The sequence below is a fragment of the Neopelma chrysocephalum genome, unplaced genomic scaffold (genome assembly GCF_003984885.1).
Source record: "Neopelma chrysocephalum unplaced genomic scaffold, ASM398488v2 Primary Assembly neopelma1_97034, whole genome shotgun sequence".
Taxonomy (NCBI): Eukaryota; Metazoa; Chordata; class Aves; order Passeriformes; family Pipridae; genus Neopelma; species Neopelma chrysocephalum.
In genome coordinates this window covers 2990347-3009520 of record NW_020925676.1, presented here as the reverse complement: position 1 = coordinate 3009520, position 19174 = coordinate 2990347, and the positions used below count along the sequence as shown (strand labels likewise).

General features: G+C 39.3%; 1 protein-coding gene and 1 long non-coding RNA gene across 5 annotated transcripts in view; one reads left to right on the top strand and one right to left on the bottom strand.

The window, feature by feature from the left end:
- PLPPR1 (phospholipid phosphatase related 1) overlaps positions 1-19174 on the bottom strand; it is a 130853-nt gene that overhangs the window by 69230 nt on the left and 42449 nt on the right. The window contains exon 1 of one of the 4 annotated variants that reach the window (XM_027671139.1): positions 12438-12459. The exons of the other annotated variants lie outside the window; for them this stretch is intronic. The gene's annotated coding sequence lies outside the window, so the exon portion shown is untranslated. Of the gene's footprint in view, positions 1-12437; positions 12460-19174 lie in introns of those variants that run through there. 4 annotated transcript variants of the gene reach the window in all.
- On the top strand, positions 15192-18315 carry LOC113961095. The gene is made up of 3 exons (XR_003532197.1): positions 15192-15266; positions 17150-17242; positions 18237-18315. It is a non-coding gene; the product is annotated as an uncharacterized LOC113961095 (long non-coding RNA).

Below are 19174 nucleotides of genomic sequence, written 5' to 3'. Positions count from 1 at the left end.
TAGTAACAGTCCTGTTCTATAATCCATGAAGATCTCTTCACATTGAACAAATTTTCAGAGTGCAAAGCCTCTGACCAAAGCAATGGCAAATGGAAGCTATAATATCAGTATTTGGTACTGCCTTTTCCATTTATTATTTCTATTTTTACCAATTTTACTCAATTGTTAAGGAACTCATATGAGCAAAACTTTAAGAGTCTTTTTAGATCCCACTAGCTGTGACCTTTTCAGGCCAGGTACATTAGCATAGCATGGGAGTAGAATTGGTCAAACCTACTCTAACTAATTAGGGACCACTGTAGAAGGTGTATTAATAACCTGAAACTCCATTATTATGAGGTGCTTCTCACTCTTTAAACAATATATATAATTGTACAATACAACATTGGTGAATTAATTAGAATTAGTTAGTTCTCATTTTGTTCAATTTACCTCACATGCATTTTCAGAAAGCCCTTGATCCACAGCATAGGAGGTGATCGTCTGACATCTCCTGGGAGAACAAGTGGAGCTATAGAATATGCATACTTGAATTGAAAAGTAAATAAAAAGGACAGCAAAGAAAAAAGAATTCAAGCTGAAGAGATTTTCTTGCCGCAGGGATCCGTCAGGGGAATGGCTTTTAGAATGCCCCATTCAGGTACGTTCTAAAGCTTTTTATGTGAGCATGTGGCAGACAGTAAAAAGGACATATCTAGGACAAACTAGCATTTCCTCAGCCTTTATAGCGTAAGTTCCTGCAGTACACACAGTACAGCTGATTGTTTCTCCGTGTAATCAGTGCTCAAACCAATTAACTGGTGGTCCGTTCCTCTGGAGACAGTGGTCACCTTTATGCTTTTTAAGCCATCTCCTGCATAAGTAAGAAGATGAACAATATATTTTATGTATTGCTGCAGTGGATATCTGGGCATCTGTACAAAATACTCAAATCAACAATCCAGAAAATCTAACAGGTACTGTTTATCGTAGTTTTCAACTGTGTTTCATTTAATCAATACCAATGAATGTTTCTTTTGCCACTGAGTTAGAGACCGCCAGCCTGAAATTCAGAAACTGCTGCGCAGACCAAGGCAACAGCAAAGCCATTGGCACATGTGGGACATCAATTCACTGCAGAACCCTAAACCTGCTCAGCCCAGAGGTGAGGAGGGCAACCACTGATCATTTGGTACCAGGATGTGATGCAAGCACAAAAAAAATGTATTTCTGTCCCTCTACTTCTAGACAGGTTCATAATCTTTACAGCAGCAACTAACACTGTTCCAAAAATAAGATATAAATGTCGTAGTAGAAAGAACACCAGCTATTTCTATAACAATGTAAAAAGTACTTTAAATGTCAGCATTTCCCTATTTGTAAATGAGTTTAACCTTTTATTAGCAATTTGCAAACCTCTCTTGGCAACTGACTTCAAATTATAAAGATCTTTATTTTCACTAAATTAAGAATTCTGTTTACAAGTAAAAAAAAATCACCACAATTTCTGACCAGTCCATCAAGCATCAATTCGCCCAACTGCAACACGGAATTGCGCATGTCAAACCTCCATTCAACTAAGGAAACAAATTAAAATTAATGCCACTGCTAACAATGAGAAAAATGTGTGAGAAAAAGCACATATGACATTGTAGCATGAAGACCTGCTTGCCCACCTTGCACCCAAACACAACACAGACCACTTGCTTGGTGTCACTGCTTAAAAAGAATAAAACTAAGAAAATTGCATCATGGCTGCAAACAATTAGAAGGTACCAGACAAATGGCACTCAGTTTGCTGTCTCAGTGACCCACAACACACTGTTTTTTAACTAAAAATGAGAAAGTTATCCTTTGGACCATGTTGCCCTTGAGGAAAAGTGTATACACACTTTGGAGCCTGGAAAAGAGGGAAGACACTCGCTTATCTCTGGTTTTCCATCATCAGAGAATCCCTTGCCCATCCACTATGAACTGAGAGGCAAAGAGCCATCAACACTAAGCCCATCAGACCAGTAACATGGTGTCACAGTGGAGACACTGGGTGCCCAAAACCTGACTGTGTCATACTTGATTTTCAGTTGTTAACTATGAAATTGCCTGGTAGCTGATCATGAACAAACGTGCGCAATAAGTTTCAACCCTTGGCTGATGACTGTCTCCCAGATTGTCTCCTGTGTGAGGAGCAGGACATCCTACTTTGCCAGAACACTGAAAAGAGGAGCTGAACACACAAAGCAGAAACTCAGAGTAGTGAATCTAGTTCTCACCACACAGAATACAACTCATTATAAACTTTCCTAACAGTATAAATGCCTGTTTTCCAGTTTTGCTACACCATTCAAAGAAATTGTCCTGTCAGTGGAAGTACTTCTTGCAGATGTCTCCTCAGACCCCTTACAAGAAACTAATTACATATCACTAATGACAGCAAGGAAAGGAAAAAACCTGCCAACAATATGCAAAGTAAACCCATACATGTTCGCCATCACAAAAAAAAAAAAAAAAACAAGCCAAAACAATTTTGCAGTATTTAAGACAGAAAAGCACTTTTTCTGATGAGAGTTCTGACCTTTTTCTGCTAGCAGAAGTCACATTTTAACATTTCAGCACTCACAGTAGAAACCATTTTATGGCAAACAACAGTTTGCAGCATATCTGAAATGACAACCCTTACTACAAAACCCACCTTGTAATGAATAAAGCTACATGAATAGCTATCTGTATTCCTAAACTCATTCTCCTGAAAATGTGTTGCTGAATCCACTGGTGGCAATGCAGAGTTTGATCCATAGAAGAATGGGATGCCACAGATTTTAAGAGTCCTGTTAGGGTTGTTTTCCCTTGCTTCTAGCTTCATATGGAAAATTATCCCATATCTGAATGATAAGCAGCAGTATAAAATCTACAGATATGGTTCTGCACCACTTACACCTTCAAGAGAGTTTAAGTGTTCTGTCAGCACAGCAGAGGTCTCGTAACAACTTCTCACTGTGGGAAAAGTGGGAGGAAAGTGAAATCTCAATGCCGCAGCTCCTAGCAACAAAATTTACATTTATGTCACTTGGCCAGAACTTCACAGATGTTGTGCAAGTAGAACACAAACATAAATGTGCAGATAGCAGGTATATGCATGCTAATATCTAGAAAGCCAAACAAAATGGCCACAAGCCTTATTTTGAACTATCTCACAGCCATGAACCTCTCCTTCTCCTGCATGTCTCAAACTGTCATCATGGTTGATCTGTTCCATTTGGTGAGACACTGAATTCCTTCTGAAAATTTTCAGTATATCACTTAGCTGGTGTTGGTTTGAATGATATCCACCAAAGTTTGGTGTTACCTTAGCTATAGCTGATAACGCTTCTCTCTTTCTTGCAAAAGGATTAGCAGGGCATGATAAATAAAGAAGGGAATTCTTTAAAAAACGAAACAAGCAGTCTTGGGAAAAAAACAACAAGCCACTGAATTTATCCATGAAATTAACGAGACAGATCCTGCTCCCTACTCTCATTTAACTCAAATAAGCTAATTGTTCTAGCTCTCATTTAATCCCTTCAAACTTTAAAGAGAATCTAAATGAAACTGTTGTGCAGTATCTTGGGGAAAAGAAAGACTATTTCTGGCCTTTACCCATCCATCTGAAGGCATGTCATTTTGACTTAGACTACTTAATTTGCCTTGTGATCTTCACTGAACAAATGCAAAAGGGAATTGGTTGTTTCTTTTACCTTTGATTGGTTAAAACTCCATCTATCTTTACGGACATTTACAGCAATAAGCCAGCAGGTGTGGTCAACAGGAAAGTAACTCTTCATATACATACAGTACTCTGTTACAGAGATTAGTTATACGATCAGTTTAATGAAAATATATTGTACAGAGCTCTATGTTCAGTGTCTCATTTGCACAACCCATAAAGAAAATAATCAAGATGATTTATTATTTACACTAGCCTTGCAAGGTTCTGGCTGTAAACTAGATATTGAAGTATGATCTCCCTGATATTTGGGATGCTACCATGAAGAGCTTGTGCCTGAATTTCACTCTTTGAAACCAATTCCATTGCACTTAGTGACTCTCCATGCAAAGCACCAACAGGCATTGAGGAAACTGAACAATTTCAACAGGAGAAAACCAGCAGCCTCCTCCTCAGGCTGTTATTACAGTCAACTGGTGAAAAAAAGAGGAAGACATTGAAGGGAAAGAAGAAAGCAAAAGAAAATTTCAAGAATACAGAAAGTTACAATGCAATGGTGAAAATGAGAGGAACATTGGATGAGATATAGAAAAATTCCTACAGGATGGAGGGCAGGAAAGGAAAACAGACCACAGATTTTGTCTGGGATGTAAAATCACAAGACTGAAAATTCTGTCCACTTTAATAAAGGGGTATCAATGCAACAGACTCTGGAAAACACTCCTCCCTTCCCCTCCCCAATTTATCAGTTTTTTGCAGAAGATATTTAAATATTATTTTTTAAATTATTATAACAATTTAATACAGGAAAAAAATGTCCAAAAATATTTTCCTTAATGCAGAAAACTGGTTTTGTTTTTTTCTTTACAAAACCTCCTTAGCCAACAGTCCTACTGAAATCTATTGCGCTACAAAAAGAAATCCAAAGGGCTGCTTAAGCATTAGAAAGAATGAGAAGTATTTGTTCTTTATTTGTTACGGAGTTTTACAGCTCTGCACAGAACTAATATTGGAAAATCCAGTATTAAAAACATATTTCAAAAATATATGCTGCATGGTGCTCTTGTATGCCATCCCTGCCGAGCCTGAAGTCCAAGTAAGCCACTGATCCAAACATTTGCGTGGAAGGACAAGGCTTGTGCAAAGTGCCAGGTACTCTCAGGCTTCAGATGGACATCTCCAAGTAAATTTCCAGACTCCTCTCCTCCCACTACCCTGCTAAGACCACTTAGGAAGCCCACACTTTTTGAAGGTGTTCATACAGGTTAGATACAGCAAAAATACTGAGATGAGCATGAGAAGGAACAGAGCACAGTGGTGTTAGACAGGGCAAGGGGAGCAAAATCAGGTGAGTAACATGTTTCTATTTATTTCCAATGTTTTTTTTCAGGGGATGAATGCTGCATTGCAGATTTCCTCTCAAAATCATGGTGAGCTAAAATTAAAAACTAGGCATGTAATAGGCACAAGCTAGTGGATTCTAGATAGAAAGAAAAAAAACATTCATTTTGTCCCCTCAGGGCCCAGCAAGCAAAATTGTGTGCGTATTGATTGCAAACTGTAATATTATGAAAGTAAACAAGCAACTGCCTCACCACAATGCAGCCTTTGGCAATGAGTCCAGAGGCAGAGCCTCTTGCTCCTCTGATATTCTGTGATTCATATTGGCAGTGGAGCTGTCAGAGCCACACAAGGACTGCATGGACCCACACTCCTGCAAATCCAACAGAAAGCCAATCTTATGTGGACTTTTTGACTGTTCACTTGGTTTATAAACATCACCCTCAGCTTCATCCCTTGCAAGGACAGAGCAAAAGGATTTCTGCCATATCTGCTAGCTTCCCTCATATGAAACACTATGGTAGAAGCTCTCCTTAATAGCAACAAAAAAAATATTTTTTTGCTTTCCTCTTTTTATGTCTGTGTCCAGTATGTGGCCAAGGGAAGCAAGTATAATCCCTACAGGCTGAATAGTATAATTTGTCCACTTCTAAGGACAGTATTGAACTACAGCTCATGTGGTTTATGTGGGCCTCAGAAACACAATCTGGATGGAAAGTCAAGACTTTAGGAATTTACTGTTAGATTACAACATACCTTAATAGTCTAAAAATAACTTATTATTACTCCAGATCTATTTATTACCATAAAAAAGACAGTAAACGATAACACAAACATTTCTAAATAGTGAAAAATCTGTTACAGACTTTGTAATACCTCTCTGTTCTCTGTGGTGTTATGCTCTCCTCAGACTCCTCCCTGAGTCCTACTTAGACTGGAACAGGAGAGAGAGAGTTATGGCAAGCTGTCATTGTCCACAGCTTTTCTCCAGGAGAAAGGTATCAATGCTGATGGGGGAAGCTTATTCCTCTTTTAGTCTAGGATCCAATTCGGCTTATTTTTATACATTTTCTAACATACCTTACTCCTTGCTTGTTCTACACTCTTCTGCAATTCCATGCCACATTCAGATTTCATTGACTCATAGGATCATTTTGGTTGGAAACGTCCTCTAAGACCATGGCGTCTGACTGTTAAACTCAGTATTGCCAAATCCACCACTAAATCATGGCCCCAAGTGCCACACCCACATGTTTTAAATTCTTCCAGAGATGGTGACTCTACCACTTCCCTGGGCAGCCTTTTCCAGAGCTTTACAACAGTTTTAGGGAAGACATTATTCCAAATGTCCAATCTATTGGATATTGGATAGCTATACTTTATATTTTCTCTTGTCTCTCTTTGTAACACCTAAAACCAGCTTGACCCAAGCCATAACCGCTCTCCTTTTCCAGTAATTGACCAATAGTGGGTGGGCGAGCTGGTTGTATCACGTTGTGCCAGCAGTTTTCAAGCCTCTGCTATGATCCCATGTCTGTTCTTCTCCATCCTGCAATTTTATTCTATGTTCAGACAGTTCATTTTTAAAAGAATACAGAACTTGTCAGTTCCACCTACTAGGCAGAGAAATTACTGAAGATTATTATAAAAATAGGCGTTAAACTATACAATCATATAAAAGTAAGCTGAAGCTAAAACTGATTAAATAAGAGCTATCACTCTTTTAGTGAACAGATCAGAACAAAGCTCCAGGCAAACCCTGACAACACAGTTCTGACAAAACCTTGCCCTCAAAGCATTATTCAGAACCTGTGCTGCTACTAGAAAAGGCAATAGCATTTCTCTGGCTACAAGGCCACCACCCAGATTTTGATAGACAGTAATGCTCCAGATCTTGAGAGACTGTAAAATATGTTTTTTCACCTACGAATCCAGCAAGGCTTTTGCAAACCCTTCTATTGAGATAAGCTCCTGATTAGGGTTAAATCTTGGTCTTCTTTGAGGCCTGTGCCCTTGCCTGTGTAATTTTGTCTCACAACACTTATAGAGGCCTCAGAAGGAGCTCACACAGCCATTGTTTGACCTGTTAAACATTTCATTTTTAAAGCCAATATAGTCTACACAAATATCTGAACTTTTAAAGTGACTATGGCACAAAAAGACAAATCCAGAAATTCCTGTAGCTGAGACCATAATGTCACTTCTAAGAGTGTAATGTTATTAAAATCACACTTTTTAACAGAGTTTTAATGAGATTATCACCTGTTACAGGTAAACTGTATATAGAAAGTTATATAGCTTGCAATACTTTGTGGACAATTATATGAGCATATGTGTGCGTGCATACAAATTCATATCCACTCAAACACAACTGGAGCCTACAAATTGCACGACAGACAATGGCTGAAAATAAATGGAACAATTTTCTAATCTGACTTGGTCAAAATATGATTAAAAAATGATGCCCATCTCACCCTGTGCTGTTTGCTGCCATCTTTAGTAGACCAGCAGGAACATTGTGTCTTATTTTAATAGCCCTCCACTGCTAATGCACAGCTCTTACCTCTAAAACACCATTAGTCTAATTTTCAAAAATTAAAGAATTATTTCCAGCAAATTGGTGTAAGACTGCATATCATACATACACGCAGAATTTTGCACAGCAGAGGAAACTAGTTTTTACAATCTGTTATTTTCTGAGGGCCACTGATTTATACACTGCTTTTTTAAAATACCCCAACTACAGTAGTAGAAAAAAGGTGCAATCACCCCATTCACAACACTAAAAGACCTATGTGATCTGTTAAAACTCAGTTTATCTTGGAAGGCACTCCTAGACTAGGCTGATCTATCTACAGTTGCTGCTTCTAGTGCTCAAAACATCAGGTTTTATAGATGCACGAGACTTCATTTCTCTAGATATGTATACACACGTGTGCATTTACACACCTTTTCTGATTACATACTGAAACACTGTGCTCATATCTTACTAATTGATTAAGCATAATCAATATTAATAATATGAAGTATATATATTATCACACAGGTAGTACTTTTCCTATTTGGAAATCAAGACGCTTTTAAATATTATCATGTCCAAGCATGACATTTACTGAGACGCCGCCCCACTGTTTCAACTCCTTCCACAACCCTTGTGCCAAGCAGAGGTACCTGCCACAACCTTCTCCCGCCCACGTGCACTTTTGACACCACTTTTCCCAAGAGTAGTGGGAACTCACCATTTGCAAGGCAGCAGTTTGCAATGCCTATTTGTCTTTCATAACCCTAGGATTTTTCTCTAGCTCACAATCATCTGTTTTCCTCCTAAACACTTCTATTTCGCTTACCAAGGTTCTGCCTCAGGGCATGCAGTACAGATATTTCTAAGCCCTAAAACTAGATGCCTTCATGGGCAAGATCATTGACCACAGCTGTTCTACATGCAGCCTGGTCAATATGCAGTTCCTGGCCACAGCCTTGGTTTAGAATGGCACTTTCCAAACCTTTGTGATTGCAAACTATCGGAAAAAAAAAAATCTGAGAAACCCCCTCCCTCCCCCAGTGTATGTAATTTGTATATCATATACATGTACCACCAAATTATGTAAATTATAAAACACACCAAAAAAAGCAAAAAGTGTGAGATAAAGATGAAATAAATGTTGTTCTAAAAATTTATTAATAGGACAAAAATATTTTCTTCCACACCCCAGTGGACTGTTTTATGCACCTCTTGTGGTACATGCACCCTGGTTTAGAAGACATGCAACCACTGGTTTAGAAGACCACAGACAGAGCCTGAAAACCTCTTCTAACCTAAATATGCTTTCATTTGACACATGCCTTTTCCTCCAATGTAGCTCTCACCTATTAATATTACTTTTAAAGCTTCCAGAAGCCAATGCACCTCCTCAGAATGCTGATTTGCGGCCACAGGCTTTTCGAGCCACCCGCTGAGAGGTTGTAGGGGAAGCTGGAACAGCATTTTCTCATTCAGCTATGGCAAGGTAAATACTTCTTTCTCATTTAAGAAGCCGCTCAGATTACATATTTTTATCTAGAGGGCCCAATTTTGCAGCCAAGCCTGTTTAAAGTTTTGGGGTCAGCTCAGTAGTCTGGTAACAACTTTGTATGTCTCTCATTGCGCATTTCCTCTCCTTCCCTTATTCCAGCCACAAAGGGTGCTCCAAAATTCTCTTTGAAGAATCCCAGTATCTCATGAACAAGAGCACTGGAACTTGTAAACCTCTGCTCCTCCGGGTGAAGAATGGGGTTGAACTAGGTCAACCCATAGGTCCCTCTCCAGCCCACCACCCATTTTGGAAGGTGCTCTAGTAACAGCTAGGGTTAAGCATTACATTGCTTAGTGCTGCACTCAAAACTTTCCCACCTCAGCTCCACAAGCTCATAGTGGAGTTGCTTATGCTTTTTGATACTGCACAGCACTTTTAACTCATTATTTCACTGCAAAACTAATCTTAAATTACATGCTCCATCTTGTTTTCTCTCGTTTTTTTGTCCTTTAGCTCTAAAGTTCTTTGTTCTGCCTCTGCCACCATTCCCCTGCACATCTGATTTCTTCATAAGACAGTGTTGTGCTTTTCCTTCCAGCTTTGTAAACTACAGACAGTATCCAGGACAGTCCTGAAAGAAGCTGGATTTTAAGAGTCAGTACACCACTCTATAACTCACATCACTTAGGTGGATCATCTTTTTCTATGAAAAACAAGGAAATAACCATTTAGGGAGATGCATGAACAAGCTTTTAGACTCTTGCACAGTCATAACCATAAAAAGATGTCAAACCGGTTTTTGACCTTTCTCTTTTAAATGTTCCTGGCTTTTCTGTCCTTTATCCAACTTTGCAGAAAAGTCTGCTGAAAGTAAAAATAAAATTTGGGATCCAACTACCTTGAGGAAGAGATGCAGGGACGAAGACCTCTGTTCAACTAGGACTACAATGAGAACATTTTAAACTAGTATCAGCTAAGGCTGGGCTTCTATTGGGCTCCACCTTGCTCAGCCTCTCACATAATTTTATTAGTCTCTGTCAGATCACATTGCACAAGCTGACACCGAACTAACCCCAAATTTGCCTCAGCCACGTTCCAGATAGATTAAGATGACAAAGCAAAGGCCACATTTTCCCTTCTCTGTGTTTTTCCTATGATCCTTTATCATTTAAGTTGTCCAAAAATCTGCATTGTAAGTGACATGTCAGATCTACAAACACACACATTACCTGGTACTCAGTGATGACCCAGCATGCCATGAAGACCCTCAGAATGGCTTGCACTCTTTTCTCCACCAACTCAATGAACTCGTGCCATCTATGTGGGCCAAGGAAATACACCTTACAATAAGAGCCAAGAATTTAATGTTGGCCTAATTGAAGTCTTAAAGGTAATGAAGACTTCAGTCTGTGGCTTGTTACTAGCAGTGGATACAATGGGACACATCAGGAGAAGTGATAGGACTAGGACCCCTTTACTATTTCTTCACAAATTTAAGCCAGTATTTCATAACTCTAAGTTCACTCATTTAGCTGTAAATATCAGGAGTCAATTATCCATTCATAACTCCATCATAACTACAATTATTCAATAGATGATGGGATCATAAGAGCTGCAAGTTTCCTCTCAGAGCTTCCAGTGGAGCTATGTGATGTTACCATCCCATTTACAAAGCCAGGCACCAATCATACAACATGGCCACAGCTTAGCTTAAAAGCCACCATCACGCATCTCCTTACCCTTGTAAATGGAGAAGGAAACAACTAACATCTGTATGACACTGGCATCTTGGCCAACAGACCAGGGGCTGAACCTGAGTCCTCCAAAACAAAAAGATGCTTTAGCCTGTGCCCACTTTTTCACAGGAAGTGCCACAAAAGACATCCAAACTCTGCAGACCAGGCACCCGAGGGGTCCATGAGACAATTTTTCCACAGCTAATCTCAGCTGCTCAACATCTAGAAGTGTCCAAACACAGACCTAATGGTTGCTTTCCACTGTCAATGACAAGTGCATCTGCAAGGAGATGCTTCTGCTCCCCTTGCAGTCAGATGCATTAGTGACCCCTGCAGAGAGCACAGCTGCCATGAAAATGGCCAGGGCTGAATTCTTCAAAGCCCTGCTGATCTAACTGCATAGCCACAAAATGCAGAAACAAAACTTCCATAAACAGCAGAGTTCAGCAACAGCTAAGATCATGTCTCTGTTTCACTAAAAGTTCAGCTCTCAAACTCCCAACCCCTGGATGAAGGGTACCAGAGCTGTGAGTCTCCATGCATTTTTCAGGCACTAAGCATAGCTGTAATTGAGAATTGTTAAAAAGAGTATCACTGGTTAACCACATTTGCAGCCTACATTCTGAATCAAGTGTTGCCTGTCCTCTTACAGCTGCCAAAAAGTCATAGAAGAGCCAAATTGTACAATCAGTGAATTCAGCAGAATCACAGATACAGGCCCACCACCTTACCCAGACCAATTTCCCACTGCTTGGCAATTCACGGTTTGCTGATCTGGTATTAATGAGTGTGCAATCACTCTCTCAATGCTGAGGAACAGGAATCGGACCCAGAGGCTCTCTCCTTGTACGTAGAAGTTGAACATTTTTACCTGCTCCTACTGACAAAACTGGCATGTCTCCAACCCCACCTCCTCACACATTCTGGCACAAAGCAAAAAAGACAGCAGGAAATTGAGAGAGAGATGGATGACAGTGGGGAGGAGAAGATCCACTGTATTGAGTTTGGTCCCATGGAGCAAAGTCACAATAATAATGACTGGCATAAAAGAGTCCCAAGATAAGCAATACAACAATTGTCACAACTGTTGCTCATAAGAGAATTACTATGACAGCTAAACACAGTCAACTTCCCCAAAGGATGAGGAACATATGATAGTGCTTTCCAAGTGTTTGGGAAGTATAAATTACTTTACAGCTTTGTTCTGTTAAGAACTCGGTTCAGAGTTACTTTCCAAAGGATCTTTTCATTTAAGGGCCTGTTCGCAAAGAGATATGCAAGCGCCAAGATGCAAAACAATAATATGTCTGTTCTAACAAAGGAATGGAAGTATTTACAGTGCTGGTGATAGCAACAAGTAGCAGGATGAAATGTAAAAAAAAAAAGAATTGTGACAAGTATCAGATTTAATATATCACATATTTCTAGCATGGAAAATTTTGAAAATATTCCAGCACTCTTGCAACTGTGACATCTTTTCTGACCTTAATGACCTAGCCAAGCATATCAAACACAACCAGCAGAAAGGGCAATGCCTGCTATCAGGCACAAGCCACACAGCCTCTTCACATCTTTTGACCTGAGTGATCAGGCATGTAGTGTGACATCTTCCCAGTTCTCAGTGGATATACAAATACATAAAAAACTGAAATGTAACCATGTTATTACCTCTCTCAGAAAGCTGAAAGGGCTACCAGCACTTTCTGCATACCTTTTTCACCACAGTAGTGTCCACATACATTACAATTCCAGCTCTGGGGTCCCCAACACAAGGAAGATGTTGACCTGTCGGAACAAGTCCAGTTGATCAGAGGGCTGGAGCACCTCACCTGTGAAGAAAAACTGAGAGAGCTGAGACTGTTCAGCCAGAAGAAGGCTCCAGAGAGACCTTAATGCTGCCTTGTGGTACCTAAAGGGGACTTACAAGAATGCTGAAGAGGGACTTTTCACAAGGACATGGAGTGACAAGACAGGGGGCAGCAGTTTTAAGATAAAGGAGACTAGATTTAGATTAGGTATTAGGAAGAAGTTCTTCCCTGTGAGAGTGGTGAGGCAATGGCACAGGTTGCCCAGAGAGGTTGTGGACTAACCACCTCTGGGAAGTGTCCAAGGCCACGTTGGATGGGGTTTTGAAAAACCTTGTCTCATGGAAGGTTCCCTGTCCATGGCAGTGGGGTTGGAACTAGATGATGTTTAAGGTTCCTTCCAACTCTAACAATTCTATGGTTCTCTGATTCTACAGTGCAAAATAAGCCCTACAACCATTATAAAAAATCTACAGATCCATTATCCCAAGCTGATACTTGACACTGCTTTTTCAAATTATATTTGTCTCTCTAAGTGATGATTTGTGGACATAGTAGGGCTTACAGAAAACCAGAAAACTTTAAGAGGTACTCAGGACTCCCACGACTTTTGCATCAATACTCAGACAGTCTGGACACTGTCAGTGGCTTCCAGTGACTTCAGTGGGGTGAGATTTCACATTTTCTTTTTATCAAGACATTGCTATTAGAGGAATAAAATTCATTCCACTTTTAAACTAGCATGTTCCTTACCATCAGGCAAGGTTTCATAAGAGACAGGAAAAGACAATTTGATTTATGTATCTCTCTGTCCAGAATTCTTCTCAGAGGAAGTCCTACCCTGTTCTATCTAAAAAGCAAGAGACAAAAATAAAACATTTTCTTACATATCACTGTTTTACAAGGGCTCCTCACAGACGTTAGACAATTTTATTTCAGAATTCTTATGTGAAAACATCACTAAAAATCAACACAAATGGTACCAGCAGGACATTTTCTTTTGAACAAAACTTCAGCTTCTTAAGTTTGCAGGCTGAACCAGCCAGACACCAAAGGTATGCACAACTTCACTCTTAAGCACTGTCCTTTGTCGTGCCATCTATAAGGTCACAGTAATGACAGTGAACCCCTACTGATAGGAATGTGCCACAAACACCAGGTTTAAAATAAAGCCCCCTATATTGCCACAGCTGTGTTTGTTTGCCAGGGTAAGTATGCACAAGGACAACTGGAATAAATTCTAATCAACAGAAGTTTGGGGTTCTCCTGAGTATTTTGTTTTCCCTGGAATAACTTAGCAGATTGTTGCCAGTCCAGGTAACATACCAAAATAATTTGAAGACAAATTAAGTTTTAGAAGCTGCTTTCAAACATTCATGTGACTCCTAATAGAGAGTCAGCCCTTTCCACTACGAATAATTCAAATCAGATTAAGGGCACTCAGGGCACTGCAGGAATCAACTGCATGTGTTTGCTGAGGACAGAAGGGAGTCATGTAGATAAACCCTGAGTGAGCTCTGTGTTAACACACAGACTAATGGATTTAACAAAGTTCATTTGAACACTCGGGTCAGTTTGATTCTTTTGACGTGGACACAATCTCTGCATGGATCAAGGGCAAGGAGAGGTCTGTTAAAAGACAACATTTTCAGAAGGCGTGTTGCAACAGAAATGTTCGGACTTGTAGGAGGAAAGTATGAATGTGAGTGAAGGGAAGAGGGAAAGTGCCAGAAGAAACAAGAGACAAAGGGTTAAAAAGAAAGGCATGCTTTAATCACCACACAGCACTGTAAGCATGGTTTCAGTGAAACAGAAAAGATAAGCTGCAAAGAGGGTGAAGAATATATCTGGAAACATAAAATACCCCGATAAGGAAAACATCAGAACTGTGAAATTCAGTAACATTGCACAAGACTTGAAAGAATGTTGAAAAGGTGAAAAAAATAAATTATGTGAAAGATCCATGCTAGCACCCATTGCTAAAGACTACAAAAGAAATGTGATTATAAACCCTGCTCGTCACTGCCAGCTGAGTCCCAGAGATGCAACAGGGTTCAGGAGCCAACTTGGAACTGGGTCATCAGTTCATTCACATCTGAGCCATGCTGATTTAATATAATTATTAACAACAGGATACAAACTTGCCTTACTCAGTGGCCCACTACAGAGAAAGGGCTCTGCTATTAAACTGAGTGAAAGAAAACATGCACAGTAAAAATGAAGTCCAAACTCATCTAGATGAATTTTCAGTAAATCAAGAAGCTTAGACATAATTCAGGGAATACAGAACTACAAAGATGACACCAAGACAAGTGATGAGGCTGACAGCTCTGAAGGACGGGATGCCATTCAGAGGGACCTGGACAAGTTCAAGAAGTGGGCCCAGAGGAGTCTCATTGGGTTCAATAAGGCCAAGTGCAAGGTCCTGCACCTGGGACGAGGCAATCTCAAGCACAAATATGATTCTACGAAGATAACAAGCAGCTTAAAGAACAAATTCAAAGAGGTAGAATTACAGAACTGCAGGAAGAAGTACTGACTAACAAACATGGTACTGCCATAACCAGTGACAGGCCACAGGATTTGTATGAACTCTGTAAGGCCTTCAGTCTTGCTTGCCTGGCTGTGTCTTGGCCAGCATGGAGCTTTGATTTATCTTGCAGAGCAAGATAAGTCTGCTGTTACCCAGCAGGTAAAAGACAAAATCCTGCTGTTACTCTGCAGGTAACAACCAGGTTACTGTTTCCTCTATCCGCTGAAGCTCAGATTTGTGCAGTTGTGTGGTGCAATGCCTATGTGTACAATATTTTTGGTATATTTCTTCAATTAAGAACCTTGACATGAAACTATTTTATGTGAAACAAACTATTTACAAACCTAGAATAAAACTGCAGCACAGATTAGAAAATAAACTCTTGGCTCTGTGTAGAAGGTATATTTCCTATATCCTACATAAGCTGTAGAGTGACAAAAGGAACCCATTATCTGATTAATTAACAATAAAAAAAATCCTATCAGTCCGAAATGGTTATAGTCATTTTTAACTGAATTCTCTCCAGAGTTACTAGCCACAGAATATTTCACTAAATGATGTGATAGAGTTTGGTAGTATCCAGGACCTTATATCATATTTTAACTTATTCTCACCTCAGTAATTTTGTCTTTGATTTGAATGTCTTCTCTTCTGCATTTTCCACAGCAATTTTTGCTTTAGTTGATGATGTTACTGATTTTTCTCCTAAGTCATGATACCTGATGATTATCCATAAATCAAAGTATTTTAGAATAACTTTAAAATGGGACTTTCAAGGCCCCTTAGGTAAGAAATGACAAACTACATATATGCATTCCAAAATCATGAGATACTCATAATTTATAATATTTACTTGAAAACTATTATTTTAATATAACACTCCTTGATTCATCTTTTCCTGTTTTTCTGAGCTCTTGGAAGGCGTATCTTCCTATGACAAAGCTTTTCATTGAAAGCACTGTACACAGGACTAAAACAAAAAGCAAGAGAGAGACAGATTATGTAGCCACTGGACACTGGGAGCAAAGGCTTTAAGACAAGCACGAAGTATAATTCTACAAACCCATTTTGTAAAAAACCTACTCATCAGCACAAGATGAGTTGCACACACTGTCCTTGGAGGCTACAAGAAGGATGGAAATCCTTGCATTTCCTTCTGGATGGTAGTAGATCTCTGCTGGATGCAATGCAGGAAGGTTTTTTTTCGTTTTTTTTCAATGTATAATAGTGGCATCAGGAATGTTTTTATTGGAGGTCAGTTCTACTGACTACTGGTGCACGGATAGAAAAAATGACTGTTTAACACCACTTTCACAAATGACATTTTGTTTTGAGACACTGCAGGATATGGGCTGACAAGAACAGGCTGTCTAACTGATTTAAAATCACTGGAGTGAAACATGATTGGTATGCTGTTTACCTCCATATGAATCAAATACCTTTACTCTCTCGCTCACATTTACTAAGATGGCATCTGACTAACAAAACCTGCTGTCCTCCAGGTAATATGATAATCACAAAGGTCAGGTGGAAGGAGAAATTTGGTGGGAGAGGAAATCTCAGTCCAGCTTGCTATTATGGTACCACAGTAGAAGACAGAAAATGAATTCTGCTATCCAGACAATCTTATAAAATTATCTTTTATTTAAACACAGACCAACAAACCTATGGTGTGAAAGAAAAATAATTTAGTTAAAATCAGTACAAATTTTAGAGAACAGATGCCTTTGTTTCACCTTCGGCTTGGATAAGCTTAATATAATTTTAAAAGTGCTATGTTCTAAGTCAAAAGAAAGAAAAAGCACATAGAAATTACTGTGTCACTATCACAGCCTTCACTGGCCCATAACACAGAGACTTCTCAGGCTGAAGACACTGATCTCTGTTCCTTGAGGCAATGTGCTAAATGCTGCTGTTCAAATAGTTACTTGCTTCCTACACTGGCAGTGAAAAAAAAAAGGTGACAGAAACCAACTAGTTGTCAATCTTAAACTTGCAGCAGCTACATTTTCTTTGCTTGTTTTCTTTTTTTGTCTTTTTAGATGCAAGCACTGAATATGTGTAAGTGTAGGCTTGCACACTGAGACTGTCAAATGTCCTCTCCAGGGCCATTAAGACACTTCACCTAAAATTAGGTAAGGTAAAATAACAGAGAACATACTGCAATTACATAGAGCCATTAAAGTTAGAATGAATTTAACTCTGCAAAGCTATTCCTTTCAAAACCAGAACAGAACAGCTTTTTTCAACAAAAAGCTGTTTGAATTTTAAAAAATCCTTTCCACTACCCTGAGCCGACAGAGTGCATGTTTTGTGTGTCCTTGCCAGAGAAAAAAAGAGAGGAAAGAAGTCAGAGGTAAAAAGAACTCTACTCTCTGAAAGTAATTGTTTTCAAAACAGTCAATTTAATTTTCAGCTTGAACATTTTGTAAATTTACTATGGCTATAAGCCTTTTTAATTAGCTTAAAACCACCCGAAATAACACAACAAAAAACCCTGAAAGACTGAACAAGCTCTAACTTTCAAAATACAAAATTAAAGATATAACCATAGTTTTTCTCTCTTTTTTGCTTTTCTCCTGCTTTACCCTTGAGGGTTTAAGCATGTTCTTTGTGGATCAATGGCATTTTTTGATGATGTCAAACAGCAATTTTTCCACATTTCCCTTAATCTCTTTTAGTTTAAATATTTAGGACATCACAGGTTCTAAAAAACAAGCACAAGCTCAGTAAACCTTTAGCTGGGTTGGTGAATGTGCCTTCTGTTTATATTTAGCACTAATATTTTATGATTTCTTAACACTTTGGTTTTAGGAAGCAGAGGGAGGGCTGTTAAAATAAAAACAAATAAACCCCAGGATCACTTTCTAAAAGGGCAAGTTGTTCTGCAGAGTTTTTACTAATGGAGAGGTTCTTGTGGCTGGCATTTGCAAACCTATTGCCTTGCCTCAAAACTCACTGAACAAGACTGCTTCTTTCAGCTGTTGTACATCATGGCAAACACAGAAAACAACTCACCCTACCCCAAGCACAGTGTATTCCCCCTTGCTATTCCCTGACGAGTGAAATGGAAGCTATATACCTCTGGGACCAGGTTTTAATCCTTTGCTTGTTCTATTCCTGTTACAGCTCTCCTTGGAGAATTTGACTTGTTACTGGAAGTGAAATGCTTTATCAAAAACAAACAAAGCCAAAACAAAGAAAAGAACTCTATGTATGCCACACACCCTGGTCTTTCGAAGTACTCTTTACATTGACATAAAGATCTCATGTATTCTTATTAACATTATTCCTGTCTCACTCAAAAACACACTTCCTCCCTGTCTCTCTCCCTATTTCCATTACTTTCAACTCTCCATCCCTTCTTCTTTCCTTATTTTCTTCAGGTTGAACAAGCGAGGCACCAGCCTGCCCCACAGCAAGTCAGCTCCTATATTTTGCACATAAAGAAAGAAACAACAAAAGCCCAGCTCCCTTTTCCCCCCCAGCGCTCTTTGACAGAGGCATAAACTCAGGTGACTGCCACCCCTACCTCCCAGACATGGTTATCGATAAGCCAAAAACCCACGTCAGTCCTCCAGAGCTCAGGGTGTTCTCCTTATTTCTCAGTCCCTCAGTTAACAGTTTTAGATTTGAGAATCAAGACTGATGTGTCTGTTACTCTCCTGTTTCAGAAAACACTCTCCAACACTTGAAACAGGTAACCCTTTAAAGCAGTTGCTGCCCATTTCTGATGATGAACTAGTAGGAAATAAATCCACATATTTGATAGCCTATCTATCCTAGAATTCTAGTTTTGTTTAGGACCCAAAACTGAACAATATATTAGGCCTAATTCTACACTCAAAGCCAAATTACCTTCAGATTCAATAACAGCCAAGCTTTGCATCCTTTTCCAACTTGAGGGTTTGTAGCAAGATAAAAGACATCTAAATGCATTTCTCGTATGAATAACTATTCTGTTAAACATATCCCTTTTTTGGCATTATGCAGGTTTGTAATGCATGAAGGCATGAATCTATCACCTTGAAGGCACATCGACAGTGGCAGTGAATATAAATTATTCC